Source organism: Gouania willdenowi, chromosome 2, assembly GCF_900634775.1.
Source record: "Gouania willdenowi chromosome 2, fGouWil2.1, whole genome shotgun sequence".
NCBI classification, from domain to species: domain Eukaryota; kingdom Metazoa; phylum Chordata; class Actinopteri; order Blenniiformes; family Gobiesocidae; genus Gouania; species Gouania willdenowi.
Window position 1 is genome coordinate 4356135 of NC_041045.1, and position 14073 is coordinate 4370207.

Sequence of the window (14073 nt, forward strand, 5' to 3'; positions counted from 1 at the left end):
GTGGAGGATTGTGTTTTTCCGCCCCCACATCATTTTTGTACTCCCCCCCCCTACCATTACCTATGTAAATGAGTGGTGGTTTACTCTCCTCCATCAAGACTAAATGAGAGCTTTTTACATGCATGCAGCATCCATGCTCAGCAGTGTTTGGACCTCAACGTCCATGCATTATATTAGCTAATGAGCCACGTGCACGTACTGCATGTGCACAAAAGCCTGAGCCTGTTTGCATTTACACTGGAATACTTTCATATCAGATGTGCTTTGGTGTTTGCTCATGCTACCATTGAGAGCTTCTAACAATGGAGGTAAATTTAAAAAAAAACAACAACAACATTTCAATTAAGGCAGATGTGGTAACAGGTGGCAAAAAATGGTCCAAAACGTAGCAAGAAAAGAGTGAAAAGTGACTAAAATGAACCACAATAGTGAAAAAAGAGGCAAAATGTAAGGAAAAATGGCTATCTATTGGGCAAAAGTTAGCTTATATTTGGATAAAAAGTGGCCAAGAAAATTCTAGAAAGGACAAAAATTGGATAAAAGTGAAAAGGAAAGAGGTATTTATTGGCAAAAGGGGCTAAAGTCTGAAAAAAGTGTCAGAACTTTTTGAAAAGGGGCAAAAATGGGACAAAATCATTTAAATGAAGACATAAAAAGCCACATGTTGAGCATCACTGACTTAATAACGGCTTCTACGTGTTGTCGCTAATCATGTAGTGGACTGGTGCCAGGAATTAATTTTTGTCCCAGTCCACCCCTGGGTGTGTGTGTGCATGTGTGTGTGTGTGTGTGTGTGTGGGTGTGTGTGGAGTAGTCAACTGATGAGGCACTTTGGAGGCTGAGAGAGCCCTGGAGTGTGTGCATGTGTGTGTGTGCGTGGGCTGGATGCCTCCTTTCTGTGCAAACACACACACACACAAAGCTTGGGGGGAGGTGGAGGCAGCAGAGCTCGCTTCGCCGGCTGTCCATTGATCAGTGGAGGGGCTGGTGGTGGTGGTGGTGGTGGACTTAAAAGATCAGTGTTGGAGACGTTGGAGGCAGAGAGAGAGCGACGGAGACACATCATGGATGGATGGAGGGATGATGAGGATGGAGGAGGAGGAAAGAAAAGAAAGGGTTCCATCAGTCTGCAGGAACCCTGTTGGTAAGCACTTGATGTTTCCATTTCTGTGCATGTGATGCATGTTGGTGCACATTTGTATGCCTGAGTGCATGTGTCTCGTGCCACTGCAGAGCCAAAAAAGAGTGTGTGTGTGTGTGTGTGTGTGTGTGTGTGTGTGTGTGAGAGAGAGAGAGAGAGAGAGAGGGATGCCATGCGTTTATGTTCAGCAGCAGGAAACGTTCCATGCGTCCCCCCCCCACCCCCCCTTTTACCTCCACTGCAGACAAAACCATTCACTCTGTTATCTGCTCAATTAAAAACAGCACAGCGCTCCAGGCTGCTGCAGGATGCGTCCATGGTGCACAGTGAGTGTGTGTGTGTGTGTGTGTGTGTGTGTGTGTGTGTGGTGGGGGGAATAAAAGGGGAAAAAAAACAAATCACACACAGACTTGCTTGAATTGTCAAATTGTCATAGGATTGTGAACAGGTTGATGGAGTGTGTGTGTGTGTGTGGGGTGGGGGGGGGGGGGGGGGGGGGCACAATATGGGACACTTAATGGTTTTATTACAGAGACTAAAATCCTTAATACAAACTTAATAACGGTCCAGATTACAAAATGAACTTTAAGGGAGAAACTTAAGCAGAAACTATTCCCGTTGTTTACCCCCATTTTTATTTTATTTTTTATTTTTATTTTTTTAATATATATATATATATATATAAAACACACATTTAGACTTTTTAGAATGAGCACAATCCGTTTCTTCCATTTTTAAATGAATTATTTCAAACATTTAATGTGCTTTTTAACATTTAAATGCCCTTAATGGGCCCCTTTGAGTATAAAAATCTGCTGCTTTTACGCACCACTTGTGGCTCCAATTTCCACCACATCGGGACCCCGAAGCGTCCCCGCTCCCCGGCTTGTGCACCCCACACAGCAGCAGCAGCAGCAAAAGAAGAAGAAGAAGAATCCCCTTTATGATATGGAGGCAACACGCGTTGACGTGTCGCGTTGCGCTTCCGACCACTCGCGTCGGATTGCGTGTTGTGCACACACGCACTGTACCGTGCGCTCTCCTGGGGACACGCGGCCGTGCGCGGTGAGTATACGGCGAGCTGTGCGGGACGAGTCTGAGGCTCAGGAACTTTGTCCTGTCCTGTGCGTGTGTGTGTGCGTGTGCGTGTGCCCTTGTTGTTGTTGGTGGTGAATTTGGGGAAGTTTTCCCAGTTTGTTCTCCTCTCCGTCGGCAGCGCGCGTCGCTCATTGCGCAACGCCACGTGTGAAAAACGCGCTGTTGTCGTTTTAATTTCACACTATTTTGTCAATGGTTGCACATTTTCATCAAATCTGTCTCATCGCATTTGTGAAGCTTCACTTTAAAGCACGCGGGGCACGTTTCAGCCTCACCATGCGGGCTTTTTACGCACCAAATTGCGTAAATCTGCTCTCATGTTTGCTTTTTTTTAATATATATATATATATTTATATTTATTTTTTTACTCAAATTCAACATTTCGATACTTGAGTGTCGGGGTTAAGTGCGGGTCTTGGTCCCGTGTGCGCGCGTGCGTGTATTTGGGGGGGGAGAGCAAAGCGCAAAGTGTGTGGTCTCTCCGAGATCTCCACCCCCGCAGAGACGCGCGGTTCGCACGCCCGCAAACACACGTACATGCTCTCGTGCACACACGTGCACACGCATGCCTCCAAGTTCTGGTCGGGCATGGTGGTCTGAGGGTCTCGTGAACGCGCCTAACGTTTTGAAATGCGTTTTTTTTTTTTTTTTGGGCTCCATGAACTGCTGGCACCAGCGTCAAGTGTGCCACGGATGGACGCGCACATCTGGCTGCACTTTTCAGAATAAGAGTCAGCCACAGAGATGGAGCTATGTTAACATTTAACTCATTTCTGATGACAGATGGAACAACTCCTGCCTTTCAAAATAAGATAAAGATACAGGTAAAAAAAAAAAATGTAGAGGTGGGACGATTTGCTGAGTTCACGATACGACAGACGATAACAATACAATAGTTTGGGAAAAAGACACGAGAATAACATTTAGCTCAATATATATCAAAATAAAATATAATGTAAATATGAACAGTTTTATCTATTTAATAGGGGTGTGCATTTCCATGAATCACGATTTGCAAGATCTCATCCCATCTTTAGTGATAAAAGGCCTTCACATGTGATCAACAGACAACTCCAGCTCATGTTTAACTTTATATTGTAATAAAATGAGCATTTTCCTCTGAAAAATAACTATAAACACAGGAATATGCTAACATGTCAACATGCTAACAAGAATCCATGTCCTGAATGATATCTACAGTAGCAGCACCAGGAATAAGCTTAATACATGCACTACTTCCTGCATGATCAAAGAAGTAGCAGCCATAAGTATAGGAATTATTCAGAATGGTAATAATAATAATAATAATTAATATTTGACAAAGTGAAAGTATAGAATACAGGTTATGTGTTGTTTTAACTTGTAAAATATTTCAAAAATACATTGTCACTCAGTTTTATATCAATTATGCGACATTTAAGGCGACCCCATATAAAATCCAAGCGACCCCACATGGGGTCCCGACCCCAAGGTTGAAAAAAAATGAACGAGTGATTACTCACATTTGAAAGAATCTCATTTGTAAATAAGTGGAAAGAAATTGTTTTTAGGGCAGTGGTTCCCAACCTTTTTTTGGGATCGTGACATCATTATGACATTAAGAATTTTTTTAATCCAATTACTTTAGTGTAGTTTAGAAATACAACTGTTTGAGTTGCGTGCCGTTTTAATTTTAAATTATTTATTTAATAATTTATTATTAAATTATTAGAAATGTATTTGAATTTTCCAGAAATTTCACACGACCCCATTTAAACTCCAGGCGACCCCGTGGGTCCCGACCCCAAGGTTGAAAAACACTGATTTAGTGGCTCCTGAATAGATTTATTCGATCATTTCCAGTCATTTCCCACCTGTGGGGAACCAAGACTGACTCAAGCACCCCCGTAGTGTAATCGCGTACCCCTCAGGGTACATGTACCCCCCTTTTAGAAACAGAGTATGGTGCTTTTAGTTCAGTTTCAAGTTGCCAATATTTGAGAGGAAATAACAAGAGACAGAATGATTGATTATTATATATGAAATGATATATTATAATCAGATTTAAAGCTATTATACGTTGGACATTTGTTTTATTCTGAATCCCAAAAGACTCCCAGTCTCCGGTTTGGTTCCCACTGAATTCCAGCTGTCTGTGCAGAGGCAGTGTTGATGGGGAGGGTGGGAAAAGGAAGGGAAGGGGGTCGTCCCCGCCTGCCTGGAGAAGAGAGAGGGGAAAATTCTTGGGTTTTTTTTGTATGCGATTAGCCAGCGGAGAGCCCATGACTGAAGGGGAGGAGGAAGAAGAGGACTGGGGTTGAGTTTGGGATACATTCCTGGCCTTCCTCTTTGAGGTAACCACAGTATGGAAGTTGTTGACATGCGCTGCCTTTTAACTTCACTGCTTACCATCCGTTCCCAGCTGATGGGAAACATCCGCAAAAGGACAGAATAAAACCTGTTTTTGTGCCAAACGTTACAAAATTCCTCTTATTTAATCAATATAAGCAGAAATCAAGGCTGTTCAGTTCCCCTCTGTCCCTTAAAACAGGGGTTCTCAACCTTGGGGTCGCATGACAGTGGTTTTCTGAACAATTTGAACCCTTTTTGCTTATTTGTACCATTTTTCTGCAACTACACCAAACTTACCATATTTTAACCTATTTTCATGACTATTTCTTGCCATATTTTTGCTCCTTTTAATGTATTTACATTTAACTAATTTCTGATGACAGATGGAACAACTCCTGCCTTTCAAAATAAGATAAAGATACAGTCAATAGCGGTGGGACGATACAATGAGTTCACAATACGACAGACAACATTGCAATAGTTTGAAAAAGGAAAAAAGACATGTTCAACTCAATAGGATCATTAAAATTAGAATAAATAATGATGTAAATAAGATACATTTTACCTATTTATTAGGGGTGTGCATTGCAATTCACGCAATACGATATATATATAATCAATAATTACACATTTCTATGCCTTTTCTGCACATTTTCCCCCACTTTCAAGACATTTTCAGCACTTTTAAACCCCTTTCCACTACTTTTCCCACCTAATGTAGCACATGTTGACCCATTATTATCACTTTTAACCTCATTTCACCATATTTCATGATTATTTTTGCCAATTTAACCACATTCACGATATGTCACGCCCATTATTTACCAGTTTAAACTAATTGTTCATGCTTTTTTCTGCCACTTTTAAGCCAATATTGACACTTTGAACCCTTTCTACCACTTTTCTGTCCTGCAGCTTTTTATCAAACCACCATTTTCGGTCACTTTTAAACCATTTTATTGCTGATTAAAACAAGGATTTACATCTTTAAGATAACTATGGCGCAAATGATAATACACTTTCTGGATAACAGTGGATATTATTCAGATAAAAGGTAGAGAACCACTGCCTTAAACGTCGCAAACCCAGAAAAATCCTGGTATTTCATCTGACATTTAAAAAAAAAAGGAACTCGCCAGATTTGCATCAAACCAGGATCTTGTGCTGAAGCCGTAATCGCCCACCCACTCACTCACTCACCTGCGATGATGACAATCACTGTAATGGACTGATTGTTGGATTATATAGAGCCAAAGTGGTTTTAGCACAAGCATCTGCATAATTGTTTTTAGCCTGAATATGAGCTGCTGGTGCAGAGGACGAGGGATGGAGGAGCTGTGTGGGCGCTGCTTGTGCATTTAAACCCTCTCTCTGTGTGTGTGTGTGTGTGTGTTAGCTAATACTACAGCTTTATGCTCAGGCTACCTATAAGCCCTTCAGCAAGGCACCAATGTGTCAAAATATAACCATTTTGCATGATTAAACTGACATTTTTTTTTAAAGGAAATACTTATAATACAAGATGTAATTTCAAATAACAAATTAAGTAATTAAATACATTTAATATATATTTTTTTAATTTAAAATCACTTAGAATCTGTATTCAATCTTAGTTATATATTAAATATGTTGATCTTACTCTTGTTCCTGTTGTTTTTCAGCTTAAAATGAGGATCGCAATTTAGTTGAGGGTTAAAATATGTTTCCTTTTTCATTGTTTTTTAAGTAATCTCATATTCATAAAAAATAGCACATTTAAACAATAGAAAAAAAGATGTTCTTTGTCCAGAAACTTTAATAATGACTATTCCAATAAAATTGTTTAAAATCTGTTTTTTTTTAGTTAATATGCTTATCCTACTATTGTTTATTGTTTTTTTTTAAATTAAAAACAAGAAACATGATTTAGTTGAGGGTAAAAATGTGTTTCCTTTTTCCTTATTTTTAAAAAATATTCTCATATAGTCATGAATAAAAATCATACTGCATGATTAAACTGAGATTTTTTTAACGGAAGTATTTCTAACGCAAGATGTAATGTAAAATAACATAACAAGTAATTAAATACATTTAATATTGAGGTATTTTTCAATAAAAAAATTAAAAACTGTATTTAATCATATTTTTTCTTAAAAAGGAGACAATATGCTGATCTTAATCTTGTTCCTGTTGCTTTTCAAATTAAAAATGAGGTCATTTCATGATCAAGAAATTATGTTTTTTTTTTGTGTGAAAATTGTCCAGAAACTTTCAATTTCTGAAGAAAAAAAACACTTGAATTGATTGTAACGCTTCAGATTTAGCTCCTCGCCGTCACGTGACGGACAGATGGACACGTCCGTATCCGTAGTTGATGGAGAACTTTGGCAGCATGAGCCAGATCAACAGCTGAAGCCAGCTTTACGCTCACAGCCTCTGTAAACACGCTGGGAGGAGGGAGGAAATCTGTCCCGACTCCTCACGCAAACAACTCCCAACTTCTACCAAAATGGCGTCTGCGACACCTGATCTCCTCCTCGTCCTCGTCCTCCTCTCGTTGCTCATCATCTCCTGAAAGCAGGCCAACATCATCATCCCACACAGAATCATCAGCTTCTTTCTCTCAATAGCACTCAATGCTAATTACTCTTTGTTTCCGTGGCAACGCCATCTTTCTTTCATCACATCGCCGACGTCCGTCAAAAACTCACTCACTTGTGTCGTGGTGACATTTTATTCTGACAATCTAGACGAGCCATGCTTTTATTTTGGAAAGCGCAAAATATCTGGTGACAAGACGAAAATCCCAACCACTTATGAGAAAATTGGACAAAATCCCAACAGACAAAAACTCATCGAACAAAATCCCAACCACTTATTGGAAAAATGGACAAAATCCCAATGGACAAAAACCTCATAGGACAAAATCCCAACTCAGTATTAGAAAATCGGACAAAATCCCAACCACTTACTGGAAAAATTGACAAAATCTCAATGACAACAAACCTCATCGGGCTAAATTTCAATTTATTATTAGAAAATTGAACAAAATCTCAACAGACAAGTCCGGAAATCGTTAGTAGGGAAACTGACAAAATTTCAACAGACAATTCGCAAAATTGTTATTAGGAAAACTGACAAAATCCCACCAGACAAAAAACAAAATGACAACAAAATCCCAAACACTTATTGGAAAAATGGACAAAATCCCAATGGACAAAAACCTCATAGGACAAAATCCCAACTCAATAGTAGAAAATTGGACAAAATCACAACCACTTATTAGAAAACTAGACAAAATCCATACCTATTATTAGAAAAAAATGACAGAATCCTAACAACTAATCAGAAAAAGACAAAATCCCAACGACTTACAAAATCCCAACAGATGGACAAGGTCCTAATTACATATTGGAAAAAAGGACAAAATCCCAACCTCCCAAAATTTCAAGTGTAAAGATAAAATGAAGACGTGGCTTTGGTTCGGGTTACACAGTTGATAACTATTGTCCATTGGTATTTTTTTTGGACTCCAAAAGATCAACTTTTCTGTCCAACATTTAAAACATGTTCTATCACCTCAATAACTCCAGTTCATCTCCTTAAACATTTCATCAGGGATCTATTGAGTTTTTGTGAATGAGTGCTGACCCCCCTCCCACAGGCTCTGGATAGATATATATATATATATTTATATAGTGCACGTGTCACGGGAGGAGGAGTGTGAGGGTGGGTGTTGGGGGGTAAACTTTGAAACGTGGGTAATTGCTGGAGCAACAATGGAGGGCCTTTGAGTAAAAACCTGAGAGCAACAACCTGGAAAAACAACCAAAAAAAAAAAAAAAAGAAGAAGAAAAAGGAGCAGGAGGCGGGGCTTCAGGTCATTACTGATTAAACACACGAGAATGGGAGACCCTCAAAGAGAATAAAAATGACACGTTTGTTGCACAACATCAAAGTGGAAAAAACGTGGCACAAATGTGAGGAAAATGTGATTTCCGTCAAATAAAAGTGTTTAAAATGCGCAGCACAGGTTCCTTAATACCACGTTATCCTCAATGACCCCCAGCTTTTATGAATGGGCAGCAAGAAGCACTGCCATTGGCCGAGAGCTACAGCCAATGGGTGGGGGAGGAATTATTTGCCACTGAGGTGGGAGAAGATGAATGGACAATTTTAGAGGTCAAGGCCACGTGTGTGTGTGGTGTTTGTGTGTGTGTGTGTGTGTGTGTGTGTGTGTGTGTGTGTGTGTGTGTGTGTGTGTGTGTGTGTGTGTGTGTGGCTGACCTACTTGGTTTTTATTGCAGCACCTAAACATAGCACTGGGAAACGGGGGTAAAATTAGCATTCAGCGCCACCTGTTAGTGCAAGGGTTCTCAAACTGGGGGGGGGGGACCCACTTGGGGTCGCCAGATGCCTTTAAAGCACATTTTTTCCCACTTTCAAGACATTTTTGTCTCTTACAAACCCTTTCCACCGCTTTTCGCACCTAATGTTGCCCCATTAATGTCACCTTTAACCATAATTCATGCTTAGCTTTGCCTGTTTAACCACATTCGCGATTTGTCAAAGCCATTATTTGCCAGTTTAAAATAAGTGTTCCAATATTGACACTTTAAACCCTTTTTTTTTTTTTTTACCACTTTTTCTGTCTGTTTTTGGACACTAATTTACAACTTTTAACCAGTTTCTCTGATTTTTAAAATCCCATTTCACCACATTTTCCACCATTTTTGGTCACATTGATCCCATTTCATTTCTGATTTAAGATGACTATTTACTATGGCACAAATAATAATAAAGTTATTGTATGACAGTGGATGTTATTCTGATAAAAGTTTGAGAACCACTGCCTTAAACGTCACAAACACTGAAAAATCCTGGCATTTCATCTGACACTTTCAGGAAGGAGGAGGACATCAATCACTCCCACTCTGGTTTTACTTCTCTTGTGCTTTTTATGTGTGCCCCCCTATATCCCTCCCCCCCGTTTGCGACACAGGGAGACATTGTTAAAGAGGTGGTTGGGAACTGAGGGGTAGGGGGGGGGTTTGGTTGGTGGTCCAGGCCAAGCGGAGTTCACATACCGCTCTCCTGGAACACTGCCAGCATATAGGTGGCGTGTATAGGGAGAGCAGAGGTGGCCTTTTCTGGATTTTTTTGGGGGTACCCCCTCAAAACGCTCCATGTGGCATGCATTCCCGACATGAATGGAGACTATGGAGAGAAATGTGTGCCTTTTTTACGCAATCAAACAAAAATGGATTTGAAAATTTAAAAAAAAAAAAAAAAAATGCTGGTTTGTTATCAATTTTGTTTACGTTTCCTAAAATTTTGGTTGCGTTTTCTAATTTTCACACCAATCGTCCGAAACTGACCAACGAAAAGGCTTCTCTGACATCGTCCGGAGGAGGCCCCGCCCACAAACTAGAAGTCGAAACGCAACCAAAACTTCAGGAAACGCAAACAAAATGTATAGATTCACGAGAACTCATTTTGGATTGGTAAACAAAACCAGCATTTAAAAGAATTGTAATAATAGTTTTGTTTGCAATTTTTTTTTTTTTTTTTCTTAAATTTTCAAATCCAATTTTGTTAGATAGCATAAAAAAACTAACTTCTCTCCATGTGCAAACGATGGCAAATCCCTTCTGCCACTCTCTCTCTCTCTCTCACCGCGCCGTTATCACTCCATCGCAACAAAACTCAAGTTTCCTGCCATTGTTGCTCGAAGCAGGAAATGTTCGTCTTGGTAACCGACGTTAAAAACTGCCGTCTCCTTTTCCTAGAATCACCATTTCTCAAACCGCACTCGAGGTTTTTGGTTTTTTTTATGTTTTTTTTTTTTTTTTTGTGCACCACCCTCAGCTTTGGGGGGAGGGGCAGCAGATGGAGCATTCCCCCCTCTAGTGGTCAAATATTTTCATTACAGTTTTCCCATATTCATTTGAAAACAAAAATGACTACAAATACATCATCATATACAAAAGGACTACGAAGACACACAAAATGCCAACGGAAATGACACAAAATTACAGACTAAATACACAAAATTACACACGACTCACAAAAATGTGCGATATTTACAACACAAACAAAATTCTTAATAGAGTAATATCATTTTCTGCTGATTTGATTCATATTGCATCGATGTTGGTTCTACCTCAGGTGTGTATAGTATAAGTTGGTTCTTCTTCTTTTGTTGTGCAATTCATCTTCACAATGTAAATGGGGAAGCAACACTGCGCCCAGCAGTTCATGTATGGCACTACAGCAAAAATGAAGCTGATTTTATCATTAGTTTACATTTAAAAATGTTTGTCAACATATTAATTATGTTACTAATCATTTTTGCATTATTGTATATGTTACACACATTGTGGTTGACGCAAATATCAAGACAGTTTTTATATTTCATTTTTTTTTTTCTCTTTTGCCCCCCTGTGGTCAAAAGTTTTCATGACAGTTTTCCCACATTCATTTGAAAACATACAATTCTTAATATAGTAATACAGTTTTCTCCTGCTTCGATTCTAACATATTACTGTTAGTTTCATGTCACAGATGTTAGTTCCACCTCAGGTGTGTATAGCACAAGTTTTCGGTAAAAAGGTCCCAACTTTTGAGACTTTAGGTTGGTTCTTCTTCTGTTACACAATTCTTCATCACAATGCTCTGCTTGGCTACAACTCAGTCGCTCTCCGACACAGCTTTCTTACCTTGACGCGTTTCTTTTGCAGGATTTTCTTTCCAAGGCGCGACCAGGGACCAGGTGGAAAACACGTCCAGTAACGCTGAGCAGCCAGGAGGGGTCGGCCATCTTGGCATTATGGAGAACACATGGAGGATGTTGATGGAAGGACTGTTTGTGTGGGGTTAACGAGTCCTGCAAACTTTAAATGAACATGGACGATCACCAGCAAACGGGAAAACTGGATTATTTTATTATTTTCCGAACTTGTTTTTCTTGAATTCCGTTCATGGTTTTCTGTTTTTTATCCCGTCTAAAATCACTATAACTCTTAAAAAAGGGTACAATTTTTTGTTAGCATTGGGCCACTTTTAAAATAATGGAAATGTATCGAATAAAACAGTTCTTATTGGATTATTTCATAAGAAATGAAGTGGATAAATCTTAAGTCGCAACTCCCAATTTGTTGTATTACAATGCTGATGACAAATGCAAAGTAAAAAATAAAAATAAAATGCACACATTTGTTTTTTTAGAATTCAACCACCATTAAGAGACTTATTAAATAAAATCATTTTGTGAGGAACGAAGAGGAGAAATTTAAAGGCGTGACTTCCACTGTGTAGAATCACAATGCTAGCAGCTAATGCTAATCATCCGAGGATAAAATAAGCCAACAAATTCCGAAAAAAATGCATGCAACTTTATCGTCAGCATCCAACCACTGCAAAAATAACGCTAACAGCTAATGCTAATCGTCTCCTTAAAGCAAGTTGTAAATATAATCACAGTGCTTCATTCTAATTAGTTTAGAGAAAGTTTATACTTTTATAAACTAAACGTGGTCTAAATTTTAACCTATTTTATTGATTTAAAAATCAGAAACAATTATTTTGCAAATCTATTAAGCGCAAGCAGAATTAATGGGACATAGGGTAGCGAATAACAATAATAATGTAAGAAAATATAGTGACGATAATGAATCACAAAACAAAACGAAAAACTAAATCTAAAAGTCTTGGGATCAGACATAGGCAACCTGCGGCCCCAGGCCCACATGCGGCCCTCGGTCTAATTTTGTGCGGCCCCCAAAGCAAAATTGTAATTCATTACTTTTGAAGTTATATGAAGCCCAGTATAATACACAAAATGTCAACAGAAGTATACAAAATAACAAAAACGGAAAAAAGATTTTAAGAAATACACACAACTACAACAAAGACACACTAAACAACCACTTGAACACACAAAATGACGAGAAAAACAACATTATATACAAAAGGACTTAGACACACAAAACGTCAATGAAATTACACAAAATGACAGAAAAATAAACAAAAAAATATAAAAGCCACAAAAATGGGCAATATTGACCAGAAAATAGATATAAATAATTGTATAACACATTTTTAAAAACTATTTAAAAAAAAAGCAAAAGCCTTTGTTCCTTTCCTTTGATGATGCTAACAGAAAGCTAATACAAGTGGAAGGTTAACGTCTATTAGGGTATTTATTTCAGGCTCAGTACTTGTGAGTAATTGGAATTGAGCTTTAGTAGTTGAGAGCATATTTAACTTTGAGGATAAAAAAAAAATGGTAATTTAAATGTAATTGGAAAAAATGCTGGTCACTAATCGTAATTTAATATGGGTAAATACAAAATGTTTGACCCCAACCCTGATATACACGCATACAGACGCACACACAATCACCACATACACCTCAGTACAAGCTAAATTCGTAAAGCACTTTGTGTGGGCTATATAAATCTACATAAAAATGAGTAAAATTGTAATGGAACGTTAGTGATGGAGAACGTAATTGTACTTGATTTTCAGGGGGAAAAAAAATAATTGGATTGTTAGTGTAATTGGAAAAAATGCCAGCCACTGAGAACATAATTGAACACGTAATTATAATTGAAAGATGTAATTATAAACACAATTGGTGAACTGAATTGTCTGTAAACCATTTATGTTGTCAATGTGTCACGTGACCCTCTGAGACACGCCCACATCCTCACCTGCAGCCTCTGTCCGGGCGTCCAGCGGCTGCTCAGTAGTCAGTGTAGATCCTGTGAGGCTAACAGCAGCTACATCTGGCTACTGGGTCTCAGCTGACATCCATTAACGCTCTGGAAAACGTCTCCATTCACGCCTCGTCGCTGCACCGTTGAGTCCTGAACCTGGCATACAGTGTAGAAATCTGTGTGTCAGTCTACAGCTACATTGTCTGCTGGGTTTCAGGCCTGCCTTCATGTCTCACATCAGACGAATGGATGCGCTCAAGGAACCAGCAGCACCCCCTCGTGTAATTTGACAATTTTTGTGTTTATTGACTCATAAAACATTCTTCAAACAATAAAACGATTTTAAACGTCCGTTTTTCTGTACATCGCTTGCCAAGCAATTTTTATTTATATATAGAAAATGTAAGAGGAGCCGTGTTAAAATGCCAAAACTCCTTCAAATTTTTAATGGCAGGTACTCTGGAAAAAAATAACAGCATTCCATCAACAAATATTTTCAAGCAATAAATATGTATTTATAAATAGTGTAAATTTACATCGAGATTAGAAACAGAACCAAAAAAAAAAAAAAAAAAAAACACAAATTAAACTTAATTCCATAAGTCTATGTGCAACCCATTTTCTTTGTGACTTGGCTAGGAAGTTGTTGTTTTTTTTCTTCTTTTTTGTCATTTTTTTCTTTTAAAAGAAACACAAAGATAAAAGCTGTAAAAAAGAAAAAAAAAAAAAAAAGAAGTAGTCACCTAAACTCTTCACATTACGATTTCATTTTTTTTTTTGTTTTTTGTTTTTTTTTTTAATAGT

The 14073-nt window shown here is 38.4% G+C and overlaps 1 long non-coding RNA gene across 1 annotated transcript; it reads left to right on the plus strand.

Moving 5' to 3' along the window:
• Nucleotides 1–2041: 2041 nt before the first annotated feature.
• LOC114477051 (uncharacterized) lies at nt 2042–12219 on the plus strand. Its single transcript, XR_003675661.1, has 2 exons — nt 2042–2206; nt 11290–12219. It is a non-coding gene; the product is annotated as an uncharacterized LOC114477051 (long non-coding RNA).
• Nucleotides 12220–14073: the final 1854 nt, after the last annotated feature.